Consider the following 16,454-nt stretch of genomic DNA (forward strand, 5'->3'; position numbering starts at 1 on the left):
TAGCAATAACATAAAAAATAATGAAAAGTATGGCCATTATTGTATTTCGTAGATGATTTTGGTGACCCCCCCCCCCAAATATAACGTTGTGACATGCATTGCTTCAATTAAATCTTATTTTATGTTATCGCTAAAATTTCTACTTAATTTATGTATTATTTGTGGTTTCTATTTAAACATTAAGTGTCCACTTACATCAAAAACATTGAAAAGTATTTTTTCGGCATTAAGTTCTCAAAAAAGTATTTGATTTGCTAAATGGATTACTGACTTGCATTATGACCACTCTTTCTGAAATGCACAATAAAAATAACGTGCCCTGAAGTTTCTAGAGTACTGCAAATGGAAATTTTGCATTTTAAGGTCTCCCTTTACACGAGAAACACAATTTTTGCTCCCTAAACCAAAGTATTAATATATCTTTTCTGCTCTGATTTAAGTTCTTCATGATATCACAGCCATTTTGAAGGAACTTCCTCAAGGTCTATCATTTTCAACCAAAAGATAATTAACTCATTTTAGTGTCAAAACAGGCGTCAAAAAATTGAATGCCTTACTTAGGGGGAAATACTCATTTCTTAGGTGAAGACAGTCTGATGACAAGATATAAGCTCAGTTAAGTTTGTAGAACCGATCAAAAGGACGAACAAAAATGCTTTGCGAAGGGGCGTGAAAGAATATACTCAGCCCATTTGTGGCGTAAATTTTGACTGAACATGACATGTAAGCTATAATAGCAATTCTTAATTTGAATAGTCATATATTCGTGACCTACCATGCACACAGCGTATATCTCTTCCCGTATTTTGGTGATGAGAGTTGAAGCCTTTCACATTTTTTTCGATGGCTAATATTTTTTTTAATATGATTTAATGATCAAATATGATTTAATATGATTTGCAAGCAATAATTCATCCACGTCTCATCTGAATAACGTAAAGTAGGCCTGCTATGTAAAAGCTATACCAACAGGGGCCGCGGAAGCGGGGGGGGGGGCACTTTTTCCCAAAACTGTGTACACAAATGTAAAAATGACCATAAGATTGTGATTTTTTGCATGGTCAGCCCTCCCACTTTTGGCTCAGCACCCTTCCCACTTTGAAAACCATTCCGCGGCCCCTGACCAAGAGCCTGAGGTCCCCCTATGAAATAAGTTAGCATCCGCGATACAAAATTAATAAAATGCGCTACAAAATTTAATGCGTCAAGGTTATAATATAAAGAATATCAGATAAACGTTTCAGGATAACTCTGGCTCAACCCTCAATTGCTGCTTTCCCTAAACAAACTTGCCAAAACAGCATAAACGAAGCTAATTTAATAAAAAAATACCTTTATAGCTCTTCTATTAATTGCTGATCGGCAATTTCCCTTACCTGTGGATCGGCCCATGCAGGGTCATTAGGGGGAGTGTAATCCCTTCCCTTCGATTGTCTTCACATTTTTCATCCTATTTTTGTAGGGGGGGGGGGTCGATGGAACCCGGACCTCCTGGCCATACGGACTTGCGGATCATATAGGACTGCATGCAGTTTTTTTCTTTGTATATTTCATTTTTTTAATACCTCGTTGTTACTATGTAATGTTTATGTTGTATTATTTTCTTTCTTATGTTTCTTTGTTTTTTATGATGATTTTTAAATGTCAGGATATCATTAAACTTTTCAATTTTTGCTGTTTTGTCAATCGGGCCATGTCTTGGGTGTCGATTTTTGTTCAAGGTTCGTGGTATGACCGTGATCGTAAATATTTTTTCCCGGGGGAGGGGTATAAAAACGTACACATTTTTTAAAACAAACTCGAAAGAGAGGGAGTGAATGAGCTTGCCATGGGGCATGGACCTATCCATGGAGGAGTATTATATTGTTACTGGGGTGCTGAGCATTGTCACATCACCCCCATTAATCCTCCGTCATGTCCGTGGAGTGGTCCATGCTAGTCTGCAGGCACAGACCCTGATTGGAACTTTGATCAACAAGTGTGTCCCCACGCAAAGACTGGCACATACAAAACTTGCTGTTCCAATACAGGGCGAGACAGCCTTCAGTACACAAGGCATGAGTAGGCTGCACATTCAGACCCTTATCTCAAGTGAAGGGTTTGCCCAGCAGACTAGGTCCATGCCATGGGGCGCTCTGGCATTGTCTAAAAGAAATCGAAGGTATGCTATAGGCCGATAGCCTATAACTGTTACCCAAACTCGTAGTTTAGTTGATATTATATCAATTCATTTTTCACATTATGATTTCGGGATATACTCAAGTCATTAGCAAAGGAATATCGCTATACATGTATATACCGTATATATTTTTTGCAATATCAGAAATAATTTGACATACTGTAATTACTTAAGGGTCTCGGTTCGTAGAATAGCTGCAACCCTAGCAGTAGCATTGCAATTGCAAAACAAAAGCCACAGTCAGGGAATGGAGATTAAAAGTTTATTGAGACCAGCAGAATAATAGCCCTTCTCGCTCTAACAATAGGGGTGTCACACAAGATCACGACTAGCTGCGCTGCACGTACACCGGTATTTGCCTTTTCACATCGTGACATTACAAACCGCTCTCGATAACCAGGTCTTTGTTTAAGCCAAAATAGCTCTACTCGACATTGTTTTTGTTTTGGATCACGTTTTGGCTACTGTTTGAGTGTTTCTCTCTTCAGAAGTTCTCTTACGCGTTATTATTGACATTTTTAATTACGAGTTAAAACTAGGAGTTTCATCTTCTTCAGTTGGTAGTGGTACGTAGTGCCGTACTCGTTCACTGTACGTGGTTACTCGCTCCCGCCCGGGACCCGGGCGCGGCCATCCCAGCTGCAGAGCCAGCCAAGCAGTTCGAGTGAAAGCGACGAGTACACCATATGGGACAATGAACTCGGAGTCTACACTTTGTTTCTACAAGTCAACGGGCAACTTGATCAATCGAAGAGGACTGGGGAAGTGTACAACAGGCCTGTCGTTTCCGTCCGGCGAAACAAAGAGATCATGGAGGTGAGTTATTGTACATTTTAATGATAATGTGTGATGATAATGTGAGACACAAAATCGCCTATATTAATATTATGCATTGTCTTAGTTTAGAAAATCGCTTTGCAGAATACATCTCACACTACCGTTGTTGAAATTTTGTGCTCGTTCAACTGCATTTTTTTTTTTTGGGGGGGGTGGGGTATACAAACATCTGGCCATGGAGTAGCCACAAGAGCCCATCTTAAGGTTAACACTAATAACAGTGAATGTGATGTAAATAAAATTGATTACCATCAGTACAGATCATGAAAAACTTTTGCATTTCAAAATTTGACACAAAAACTAATTGCTGTATAGAGTTAAAGTATTTTTTTTCTTAAATGTCATTACAGAACCCAGAAGTACCACAACTGAATTGGGAAGGACAGTGAGAAGTCTCTGGAGGACAGGAGATGTGTGTGCATTTGAGTTTTGTCAGATGTGTATCAATCAGATTATTTACGTCTGGGACCGACCTTTTACATCACAATCTGAAAGACGTGACCAGGGCTCGAAACTCTGCATCAATTTGTAACTTCCCCACAGCTTGGATTACAGGTGCAAGCCACAACGCCCAGGACAGGAGAGCTGTCACATATTATTTTACAAATTTGTTATCCCAGGTACTGAACTAGCTGCATTCATGTTGTTTACATAATTTTGAACATGCACCACAGGCCACAAGTTAAACGACAAGTCCATCCCTACAGGGAGGAATTAAGTTGTTTGTATAAAACAAGAAAAATCCAACAAGCATAACATTGAAAATTTCATCAAACTTGGATGTAAGATAAAAAAAGTTACGACATTTGAAAGTTTAGCTTAATTTCACAAAAACAGTTATATGCACATCCTGGCGGGTATGCAAATGAGGAGACCATGATGTCATCCACTCACTATTTCTTTTGTATTTTATTATATGAAATATTCTAATTTTCTCATTGTCAAGTGATACAACGATTAATTCCTCCCTGAACATGTGGAATTAGCACTGTTTATGGTTCAGTCAAGTTGGTCCTTATTGTCAAATCTAAAAAAAAGAAATATTGTATAATAATAATGGATGGACATCATCGACTGACTCACCTAGTCGTGCATATCACTGTTTTGTAAAAAATAAGCAAAACTTTAAATGTCATAGATTTCTTATTTTCCTTCCGATTTTTATGAAATTTTCAGCACTATGCTAGTTTGATTTTTCTCTATTGATTCAAGTCAGCATTTTTGTGGGTTAGACTTGACCTTTAATAAAAAACTTACTCTTGTCTACAAATCCAATGCAAATTTAATCATAAATGTCAGTTGCCACCCAATAACATAACCAATTGTCAAATATTTTAAGGTGAATTGTGTAATTGCTGTGGCTTTGAAATTAAGATAATTTATCCTTGTGTAGCCTTGAAATTTTAATGAGATTAATTTATCTTCTTGCCGCTTTGAAATTAAGATCAATTTATCCTTGTGTAGCTTTGAAATTTAGATAAATTTATCGTGTAGCTAATTTATCCTCCTATAGCTTTGAAATTAAGATAAATTTATCCTCTTGCAGTTTTGAAATTAAGATAAATTAATCCTCGTGTAGCCTTGGAATTAAGATAAATTTATCCTCATATTGCCTTGAAATTAAGATAAATTTATCCTTTGTAGCCTTGAAAAGAGGATAAATTTATCCTCCTGTAGCCTTGTAATTAGGATAAATTTATCCTCGTGTAGCCTTGAAATTAGGATAAATTTATCCTTGCGTAGCCTTGAAATTAGGATAAATTTATCCTCGTGTATCCTTGAATTAGGATAAATTTATCCTCGTGTATCCTTGTAATTAGGATAAATTTATCCTCGTGTATCCTTGTAATTAGGATAAATTTATCCTCATGCAGCCTTGAAATTAAGATAAATTAATCCTCGTGTATCCTTGTAATTAGGATAAATTTATCCTCGTTTAGCCTTGAAATTAGGATAAATTTATCCTTGTGTAGCCTTGAAATTAGGATAAATTTATCCTCGTGTATCCTTGTAATTAGGATAAATTTATCCTCGTGTATCCTTGTAATTAGGATAAATTTATCCTCATGTAGCCTTGAAATTAAGATAAATTTATCCTCATGTAGGTTTTAAATTAAGATAAATTTATCCTCATGTAGGTTTTAAGATGTATTTATCCTCATGTAGTCTTGAAATAAGGATAAATTTATCCTCATGTTGCCTTGAAATTAGGATAAATTTATCCTCATGTCGTCTTGAAATTAAGATAAATTTATCCTCGTGAAGCCTTGAAATTAAGATAAATTTATCCTCATGTAGGTTTGAAATTAAGATAAATTTATCCTCATGTAGCCTTGAAATTAGGATAAATTTATCCTCATGAAGCCTTGAAATTAAGATAAATTTATCCTCATGTAGCCTTGAAATTAGGATAAATTTATCCTCATGTGGCCTTGAAATAAGGATAAATTTATCCTCATGTAGGTTTTAAATTAGGATAAATTTATCCTCATGTAGCCTTGAAATTAGGATAAATTTATCCTCGTGTATCCTTGTAATTAGGATAAATGTATCCTCGTGTATCCTTGCAATTAGGATAAATTTATCCTCGTGTATCCTTGTAATTAGGATAAATTTATCCTCATGCAGCCTTGATATTAAGATAAATTTATCCTCGTGTAGCCTTGAAGTTAGGATAAATTTATCCTCGTGTAGCCTTGAAATTAAGATAAATTTATCTTCATGTAGGTCTTAAATTAGGATAAATTTATCTTCATGTAGGTTTTAAATTAGGATAAATTAATCCTCATGTAGCCTTGATATTAAGATAAATTTATCCTCATGTAGGTTTGAAATGAGGATAAATTTATCCACATGTAGCCTTGATATTAAGATAAATTTATCCTCATGTAGCCTTGGAATTAGGATAAATTTATCCTCGTGTATCCTTGTAATTAGGATAAATTTATCCTCATGTAGCCTTGAAATTAGGATAAATTTATCCTCGTGTATCCTTGTAATTAGGATAAATTTATCCTCGTGTATCCTTGCAATTAGGATAAATTTATCCTCGTGTATCCTTGTAATTAGGATAAATTTATCCTCATGTAGCCTTGATATTAGGATAAATTTATCCTCATGTAGGTTTGAAATTAGGATAAATTTATCCTCATGTAGGTTTGAAATTAGGATAAATTTATCCTCATGTAGGTTTGAAATTAAGATAAATTTATCCTCATGTAGTCTTGAAATTAAGATAAATTTATCCTCGTGTAGCCTTGAAGTTAGGATAAATTTATCCTCGTGTATCCTTGTAATTAGGATAAATTTATCCTCGTGTATCCTTGTAATTAGGATAAATTTATCCTCATTCAGCCTTGAAATTAGGATAAATTTATCCTCATGTAGGTTTGAAATTAAGATAAATTTATCCTCATGTAGTCTTGAAATTAAGATAAATTTATCCTCGTGTAGCCTTGAAGTTAGGATAAATTTATCCTCGTGTAGCCTTGAAATTAAGATAAATTTATCCTCATGTAGGTTTTAAATTAGGATGAATTAATCCTCATGTAGCCTTGATATTAAGATAAATTTATCCTCATGTAGGTTTGAAATTAGGATAAATTTATCCTCATGTAGCCTTGATATTGGGATAAATTTATCCTCATGTAGGTTGAAATTAGGATAAATTTATCCTCATGAAGCCTTGAAATTAAGATAAATTTATCCTCATGTAGCCTTGAAATTAAGATAAATTTATCCTCATGTGGCCTTGAAATTAAGATAAATTTATCCTAATGTAGTTTTAAAATGAAGATAAATTAATCCTTGTATCAGCAGGATGAACTTATCCGTACAATTGAAATAGATTTGTATGATATATTTATTTGATCTGTTTTTCCTATTAAATGGTTGTATTAATTGAAATGCTGTTTCCGTTTGTTTCTTTTATTGTTATAGACTTGCAAACATACATTGAATTGCCAATAGTCATTAAATAGAGTGATTGGAGAGAATGTCTAGATGAGAGAACAAGTCATAAAAGTGGTTGTTACGTGCAAAAATGTGAAATAAATATTGTGGAGTGAACATGATGAATATTTTAAGAAAAATGAACAAAGATTCATTCATTTTGAAAAGATTTACTGTTCCTTGCAATTTTATCAGTAAATGCTAAGAGAGCATGAGATGTGCTATGTTTCTCACGGAACCCAAATTGTTCTTTATTCAGAATATTATGTTTATTTAAAAAAGTAGTTATACGAGTATATACGATTTTTTCAAGGATCTTTGATAGTGAAGTTAATAATGAAATTGGCCTATAATTAGTTACTAAGTCATTGTCACCTTTTTTGAAGACTGGTATGACTTTAGCAACTTTCATGTCTTTGGGTACTTGACCATTAGAAAGGGACAAATTGAAAATATAAACTAAGGGGTCAACGATTTGGTGTATGACATTTTTCAAAAGGTAATTATTTATCCCATCACACCCGGGACTTTTATGGGAATTCAGTTTACTTACTATAGTGATAATTTCATGAGCACTAGTAGGCTTGAAAAAAAAGCAGTTGGGGTTAGGATTTGTTAGGAAATCATGAAACTGTTTAGATGAGTTAGGAATCGTTCGGGCAAGATTTTCACCAATACAAGAAAAATAAGAATTGAAAGATTCCGCCATAGCGTGGGGATCGTCAATAGTTTTACCATCAATATTTAATTGAGATATTTGAGTGGTCTTTTTAAATCTATTAAGTGCTTTATTTATTACTTTCCAGGTATTTTTCATATCGTTTTTATATAAAGCTAACTGATGTGCGTAGAACTGCTTCTTCGCCACACGTAATAAAGTTGTTAAAGTATTCTTATATTTGACATATTTCTGCTTTAGGTCAGGTTTAGAATCAGATTGATCGCATATATATCTGTAGTATAAATTATTTTTCCTGTTAATCGATCGCAATAACGATTTATTAATCCACGGAGATATCGGATTTTTTTTACGATTAAATTTCTTTGGTTTGACCCGAGGGATGGTATTGTCGACACAGGAGGTAAAAGTTGTCATGAAAGAACCATAAGAGGCGTTCGTATCTTCACTATAGTATATGGTGGACCAATCAGTATGAGTTAAATTATTTTGTAGGGTGATGATGTTTTCATCGGTGAATTTATACTTGTTAGGTTGATTAGAGCATTTTTGAGAAATTGGTTCAAATGGTAAATTAACAAAGATTGGATAATGATCAGAAATATCAGTAACTATAAGTCCAGTTCGAAGCAAGGGATGGAAATTCATAAAAATATTGTCAATAAGGGTTGCAGAAGTATCCGCTATTCTAGTGGGTTTGGTTATAACAGGAAGAAGCGATGAAGACAAGAATACATCTAAGAAGTCTTGAGTTGCCCTTTCGTTGGTACATGTAAGAAGGTTAATATTAAAGTCTCCCATAATTAGACAATCTTTATTAGTTATAGAAGGTTTTGACAAAATATTTTGAATTTGTGAATTGAAATTATTACAATTGGATTGAGGGGGTCTATATATAACACCAACTATCATGTTCTTACGTCTGGGGATGTGAACTTCAACAAACAGAGTTTCGATTGTGTTATCGATATAAGATATGTCTTCTAGAATGGAGAAATGAAAGCAGTGGTATTAAAAGCGCAACACCGCCACCCCTTTTCAATAATCTATTTTTTGTGACAATATTATAATCGGGGAGTGAGTATAAGTAATTAGGTGTTTCACTAAACCAGGTTTCGCTCAAACCAATAATAGAGGTCTTAGGGAGATTTACGTTTTCAAGGAAGGAACGAAACTTGTCAAAATTGCTGTGAGCACTTCTAATATTTAAGTGGAGAAAAAACATGTCATTTTTCCTCTGTGAGTCTATGTAATTTTTGAAATGATTTTCTGTTAAATAAGAAGACGAAGGGATTTGGGTGGCAGAGTCATTAATATCATAGATGTGATTGACTTCTTGCACATAATTGCCAATTTCTCTAATGATATGGTCTTCAAAAAGAGCATTATTCCTATCAGAGGGGGGATGGGTACTTAGCAAGCTTTCTGAGAAACTGTCATCATCTACTGTCATGAAAGGGAAGCTATAAGAGTCGTTCATTTAAAGAAGGGGGGAAATACCGTCATAGTTATAGAGGAAAAATGAAAAATACAAACGTTATTGCTGAGTGCTGACATCCCGTAATTGCCTTGATGTAATAACAATTGCCCAGTGATGACACATAACATAACGACATACACGTAGGTAAGAAATGGAAGATAAAGATGTAAAAAAGACAACATGCAAAGATACAGAATACGCTTAGAACAGGTGCAAAAAATGAGTGTACTAAAAAAAAAAGTTGATCCATAGCGAACGTTAACAACATACATTAATGCCAGAGCTTCAACTATGCGAGGGAAAAATGAATACCATCGACAACTGTTAGGGAGAAATGCGTGAAGGAAACGGTGACCGGGGACCCATAGGAGCCTAAGGTAAAGTGGCATGCAATCAGGTGGGTGTTTGCGAGGGGTGAGGGAATGGAGAGGATGGAGGGGAAGGAAGGAGGGGGAAGGTGTAGAAAGGGTCAGCTTGAAAAAGACCTGAAAGGTTATAAGACAAGAAACCCTTTCAACAGCCATCCTATTTATATAAAAACATTAAATTAGAAGAACACGGAATGCATCGTACCCAATTTGCACGAATGCATTTCCCCATAATTATATATGAAGACATGCAATTATAAGTCCTGTGCCAGCCCTAGCAACATGAGACAATAGATTCCCGTTTGGGCAAGTTTGCAAGGCATTAAAATAGTGTGAAAAGCAAAATAGAGGGTATCAACAGCTAGTGGTGATATTGTTATGTAAATAGTAGCCTACATGTATATTGGAATAGTAAATTAACATGAATAAGTTTAAGACTGCCACAGGTGAAGCATGATTATAAATTGTAGAGAACAAATACAATAGTATTATAAGACGCATTTGGTAAACAAGAATGTAGCGTTGTAGAGACGAAAAAAGGGGGTTATAGAATAGAATAATGCATGTACTCAAGTTCGTGAACCTTTGAAAGGAAAATGAAACCCTTGAAACAAGATACACTGTGCGAAAACAGAAATCTAAGAAATAGATCACGAAAGCCTGAGAAAAAAAACGAACAAACAATAAGAGAGCTACGAGCACCCGAAGTTTAGATCACTACCGTAATGCAGATCCCCAAGTTGGCAATGCGACAAAAGTGCATGATGCCATATGCAAACAGCTTTCCCATTACTTTTCTACATGTTTCACTTAAAATAGCTCTTTCATCACATAAGATCATGAATTCCCTCCACAGGAGAGCATGTAACAAACATTTTTAAAGAATTTAGTATGGATAAAGAGTCTGTATCACCATAAGAAAGAGTGAAAAAGGCAATTGGGGGGTATTTTATACTCCATCACAGGGAAAGCCGCTCACATGCGACACCACACATCCGTGTCGCACCGCCAACCAGAGGACCACCATAGCATCAGTGACCGCAATATTCAAACGCTCACAACCCTCTCACTACACGTCCGGTCCCCCCAAACCTCCTCTGATCCTAATCATCCACCCCCCCCCCACAAGCCCTCCCATTCCAAAAGTCCCACTCTTCTTCAGAGCGGGGTCATTCTGCTTGTAAATTAAAGAAAATAAAAACGCGATAAAGTGAAGGATCATGTATAAACCGGTAAGCAAGGCATTGAATTGATGCTGCAGCCAGGAGGGTTACAGTATATCAATACATACTACATAATTTATTATGTATACAATACATTAAATAATGGATGAACATCAAAATAGGATTGCCACAGATGAAGCTAACATAGCTTACCGTGAACGATATAGATTGCATACAAGAGAAGCAAAATTTGGGTTACATAATCCAATTTAGAGATAACAAAAATGAAGCAGATGTGGTATTTTACAGTCATTCAAACGCGAGGGAAATGTCAATCCATGTTGAGGATTTGAAAAAAAAGCAATCATGATCCTCAGTGTAACCGTTCATACTAATTCATACAATGATTGTGTCGGCCATAAAAAAAAAAAAAAAAAAAAAAATGGCGCGATAAAAGTGGTTTGAACGAGCAGGAATGCGAATGGAAAAAAAGGGAACAGACGGATAAACACATCATGCTTTAAGCATGATTACATAATACCTTACTACTTTTGAAAAGTGTAAGATCCTTAAATTAACATCCGAATAGTTGATCTATAGCAGCATTTAAATAGGTTAGTGTAAAGTTGAAAGAGATTGAGTAAATAAACAGGCTGCTTTAATCGGTATACTGATTCAAAACATGCAATATAACGTGTATACCAAATCCATTCACGGATAACATACATGAAGCACAAAAACATCCATTATTTGGGTTAAAAAAAAAGGACAAACCAATCGCTCGTTCAATCATTGCGAATGGGTCACACCAACTGGTGTTTGAGACACAGAAATTTCTGCATTACGCGGTATGCTTGAATGCATGCAACATAATACCAGTATCCATTCTTGGAAAACACACATTCATGAACTGTAGTCAATAAAATATGTCAAATGAAATACTGTCATAAAACTGACTTTGCATTGATCAGCGGCAGGGGGCAAAATTGCCCAAAAATACTAAACATTTCAGGAAATAAGAAGAGGAAGATGAAGAAGAAGGGAGAAAAAAAAAAACAAAACAAAACAAAACATGACAACCAATGAACGTGTAATTCACATGTGCAAAATGACAAACCAGTCGCTCAAACAATCATTGCGAATAGGTCACATCATCTGATTAATCATATAATTTTCTCCACCATTCAAAAAAGAGATCGAGAGAGTAAGGAAAGATTATTCTGAGTTGTTCGTTGCATATTATGAGGCACTACTTATGTCATTTTGTATTTACAATCAGTTACAGATCTCACTTTTGAATAGTGATTTCAAAAGTCATATTCCTGGGTATGCGTAGCACCATGCCATAGCTAGCAAAAAATATCAATTTAAAGGTACCAAGTTAATGATATCAATGTTCTCCATTACTGAAAATGCAAAATGCAAAATGAGACGCTTCTATATTACCCGGATAAGCTCAAGGCGCTTCTATATTACCCGGATAAGCTAGGCGTTCAGAGTTCTCACGGCTTCTGTAGGAATTACTTCCTACCGGTACCCATTTACCTCACCTGGGTTGAGTGCAGCACATTGTGGATCAGGAAATTACGCCATGGCTGGGATTCGAACCCACGACCCCCTGTTTCAACGTCCGCAGACGAATCCACTGGGCCACAACGCTCCATACTCCATCATTATTTTAATTATTATACGTGGGCAGTGATAACGTTGTTTTGACCCGATCATTAACAACATTAATAACAACAGCTACACTAATAATAAAGATAATAACAATAATTTGCATTTAGACATAAGTAAGCAATTGAACAGCTGTTCACATGGGGATTACTATTATGATTATTTTCCCTCTGAAACAAATTCAATTCAATTCAATTCAAATTTATTTTCATTCTTCAAAATGATACAAATAAGTACAAAATAGATTGATTCAATTTAAATAAACAATAGCATGAACAAAATTCAATATTGGAAGAGAAAAAAAAAATACATATTTGAAAGTAATCTAAATATAAATTAACATACATGTCAAATTAAATCAATATAATCAATATCATTAGATATAATTGAATCAACGCAATTATATATCATAAGAAGAATGGAGGGGTCCACTGAAAAGCAAAGCTTGTATAATGTGGACCCCTCAAAAAATAGATACAAGGAATATAGAAATATACGTAAAGTAATACATGAAGATAACGAAAAGGCAAGTAATAATAGTAAATTACACGAAACAACACAACACATTAACATGAGGTGGATAATAGTACGATAACAACTGCCTAGAATATAGAAAGAAAATAGAGATAGGGAGAGGGATGCAAAGCTAATTTGCTGCCTATAATTATATTATGTCTACACATACATACACATCAATACACGCACACACACACACACATATATATATACATATATACACACACATACACACAAATACATACACGCATACATATACACATTACACATAAACATACACACACACACCCCACCATACACACATATACAAATACACCATTACACACGCACACACACACACACACACATACAATAAAAAAAGGTACAATATAATGTATAGACAAGATATAACTTTCAAATTTTATGTCTAACTGGAAAAAAAAATAATAATAAGGCTTTATGTTCTGTATAAACATAGATTAGCAAAAAATGATACAAAATTTTAGTTTAAACAGTGAATATAATTCATTAGGAAATAAGGAGCATAAATTTTAATTTGTTTTTAAAGGACAGTAAAGAACGGGCATCTTTAATCTCATCGCCAAGGGAGTTCCAAAATCTTGGACCTGTATATAAATAAGTATTTTGTGCTAGATGCGTTCTGAGGAGGGGCAAGTGATATTCATTTGACTGCCTGGTGGGATAGTTATGGAGGGATTGGTTTTGGTGAAACATAGAGTCAAATATGCGTGGCAACGAATTATTTTTGTATCTATACATGAATTGACCTAATTGAAATAAATATAATTTTTTTATTTTCATGATTTTATGTTCCAGGAACAATTGATCTGTATGAGAACGAACTGGTGCATTACATATAATTCGGAGTGTTTTCTTTTGTAAAATTAATATTTTGTCCAATAAAGAATTATGGGTATTTCCCCATGCTAATATTCCATAATTAAGGTACGGTAAAATTAAGGAGGAATATAACATGAGTAATGTGACCTGAGGAAAATAGTGTTTTAACTTATTAATTATACCAATATTACGAGATAATATTTTGCTCACATGAAGAACGTGGGGTTTCCAAGAAAGTTTATTATCAACTATAATTCCTAAAAATTTAATTTGGGAAACACATTGTAAAGGTGTATCATCAAAGATAATGTCAGAAGGTAAAGATTCAATAGAATTACTAAATATCATATATTTGGTTTTGTTTAAATTAAGAGATAGTTTATTGGCGCGTATCCATTGAGTCAAATTTAGCAGTTCTAAATTCATGATCTGAACTAGAGTTTGAGGGTTTTTGTGAGCAAAAAATACACTACTCAAAAAAAGTTAAGGACCACTTTTTAAAACGTATATAATTTTTTTATACAAGGTGTTTTATTTCTGGAAATACCTCAGTACAACTGTCCTGAATGTCCTTAGACACGCTGTAATCAATTTCACGCATGGGTGGTTTCAGTTGTTGCACACTGTCGCTCTCATCACTGCACATCCTGAAAAGTGGGTTCACAGGGGTATCAACTATCGACATAAAGAGGAAAAAACGAATGTCTGAGTGTCTTTCAGGCAGCCTAGTATCGCGTATGACCTCCTCCTGCAGCAATAACGGCTTCACAGCGCTGTCTCATGGAGCTAATGAGGTGATTAATGTCTCTGACGACCAGTGCATCCCATGCAGCCTCCAGAGCCACACCCAGCTGCTGCAGTCCAAGTGGATGGTCTTCGAGCTGCTGGATACTTCTCCCATCATCTCCATCATGTCCCAGACGTGCTCTGTCGGGTTCAAGTCCGGGAACCTCGCTGGCCATTCCATACGCTCAATTCCATGGCCCTCAAGGAACTCGGTCACTACCCTAGCTCGGTGGGGACGGGCATTGGTTTCAGTTGTTGCATGATGTCTCTCACATCATTGCATATCCTGAAAAGCGGGCCCATTGTGAAGTGGTACAAAAGTGGATTCAAAAGCATTTTCTGTCTTTAGTCTTTACAATCAACAAATTGCTGACAACAGTAATGCCAGGATACAGGTGTCCTGAATATCCTCAAACACAATGAAATCAATTTCAAACATGCAGTTCTTTCACGATGTTTCTCACATCATTGCAGTGGGCCCGTATAAAAGTGGCTTCCAAAGCAATTACTGTCTTTAGAATCAACAAATTGCCTACAACAGCAATGCCAAGACACCACCTAAGTGAAACAGATGTAGCCAGAGCCCTAGGGATGCTCGAAGCTGGCCTCAGTCAGCGAAGAGTAGCCAGAGTGATGGGCGTGTCACGCAGTGTCATTAGCAGAGCAAGTGAAAGACACCGAGAGACAGGGCTATACTCTGAGAGACCCCGTAGTGGCCGACCAGTTTCAACAACCCCTAGAGATGATCGCTACTTGACGAATCTCAGTCTCCGCAACCGCTTTCACAGTGCACGCCGCCTCAATAATGACTTCACTGCAGCAACTGGAGTGATTGTTTACACTCAAACAATCCGTAACCGACTTCACAGAGCAAATTTGAATGCCAGACGGCCAGCTCAGTGTGTCCTACTCACCCCTGCTCACAGAAGAATTCATCTCAACTGGGCTCGGCAGCATGTCAGATGGACCAGACAGCAATGGCGTAGAGTTCTGTTCACAGATGAGAGCAGATTTTCCCTTGACCACAACAATGGACGTTTGAGAGTCTGGAGGCGACCAGGAGAGAGCTTTGCTGACCCCTGTATTGCAGAACATGACCGTTATGGGGGAGGCATCACCTATGACAACCGTACTCGTCTCTACGTGGTCCCAGGGAGAGCAATGAGGTACAGGGATGAAGTCCTCGAACCTATTGTGGTGCCATTTGCTGAAAATGTGGGTGAAAACTTCATTTTGATGGATGACAATGCCCGTCCCCACCGAGCTAGGGTGGTGACCGAGTTCCTTGAGGGCCATGGAATTGAGCGTATGGAATGGCCAGCGAGGTTCCCGGACTTGAACCCGACAGAGCACGTCTGGGACATGATGGGGATGATGGGGAGAAGTATCCAGCAGCTCGAAGCCCATCCACTTGGACTGCAGCAGCTGGGTGTGGCTCTGGAGGCTGCATGGGATGCACTGGTCGTCAGAGACATTAATCACCTCATTAGCTCCATGAGACAGCGCTGTGAAGCCGTTATTGCTGCAGGAGGAGGTCATACGCGATACTAGGCTGCCTGAAAGACACTCAGACATTCGTTTTTTCCTCTTCATGTCGATAGTTGATACCCCTGTGAACCCACTTTTCAGGATGTGCAGTGATGAGAGCGACAGTGTGCAACAACTGAAACCACCCATGCGTGAAATTGATTACAGTGTGTTTAAGGACATTCAGGACAGTTGTACTGAGGTATTTCCAGAAATAAAACACCTTGTATAAAAAAATATATACGTTTTAAAAAGTGGTCCTTAACTTTTTTTGAGTAGTGTACATTGGAATCATCTGCAAAAAGAATGAAAGAAAGAATGTCAGATGATCTATGAAAATCGTTAATGTAAATAATGAATAAAAGAGGCCCTAATATACTACCTTGTGGGACACCACAATTAATGTCATGTTGATCAGAGATGTGATTATTTAAATAAACATATTGTTTTC

At 36.2% G+C, this 16,454-nt stretch overlaps 1 long non-coding RNA gene across 1 annotated transcript; it reads left to right on the top strand.

The window, feature by feature from the left end:
* Positions 1–2,515: 2,515 nt before the first annotated feature.
* On the top strand, positions 2,516–3,605 carry LOC121420770. Its single transcript, XR_005970828.1, has 2 exons — positions 2,516–2,995; positions 3,367–3,605. It is a non-coding gene; the product is annotated as an uncharacterized LOC121420770 (long non-coding RNA).
* Positions 3,606–16,454: the final 12,849 nt, after the last annotated feature.

The sequence above is a fragment of the Lytechinus variegatus genome, chromosome 8 (genome assembly GCF_018143015.1).
Source record: "Lytechinus variegatus isolate NC3 chromosome 8, Lvar_3.0, whole genome shotgun sequence".
Classification (NCBI taxonomy): Eukaryota; Metazoa; Echinodermata; class Echinoidea; order Temnopleuroida; family Toxopneustidae; genus Lytechinus; species Lytechinus variegatus.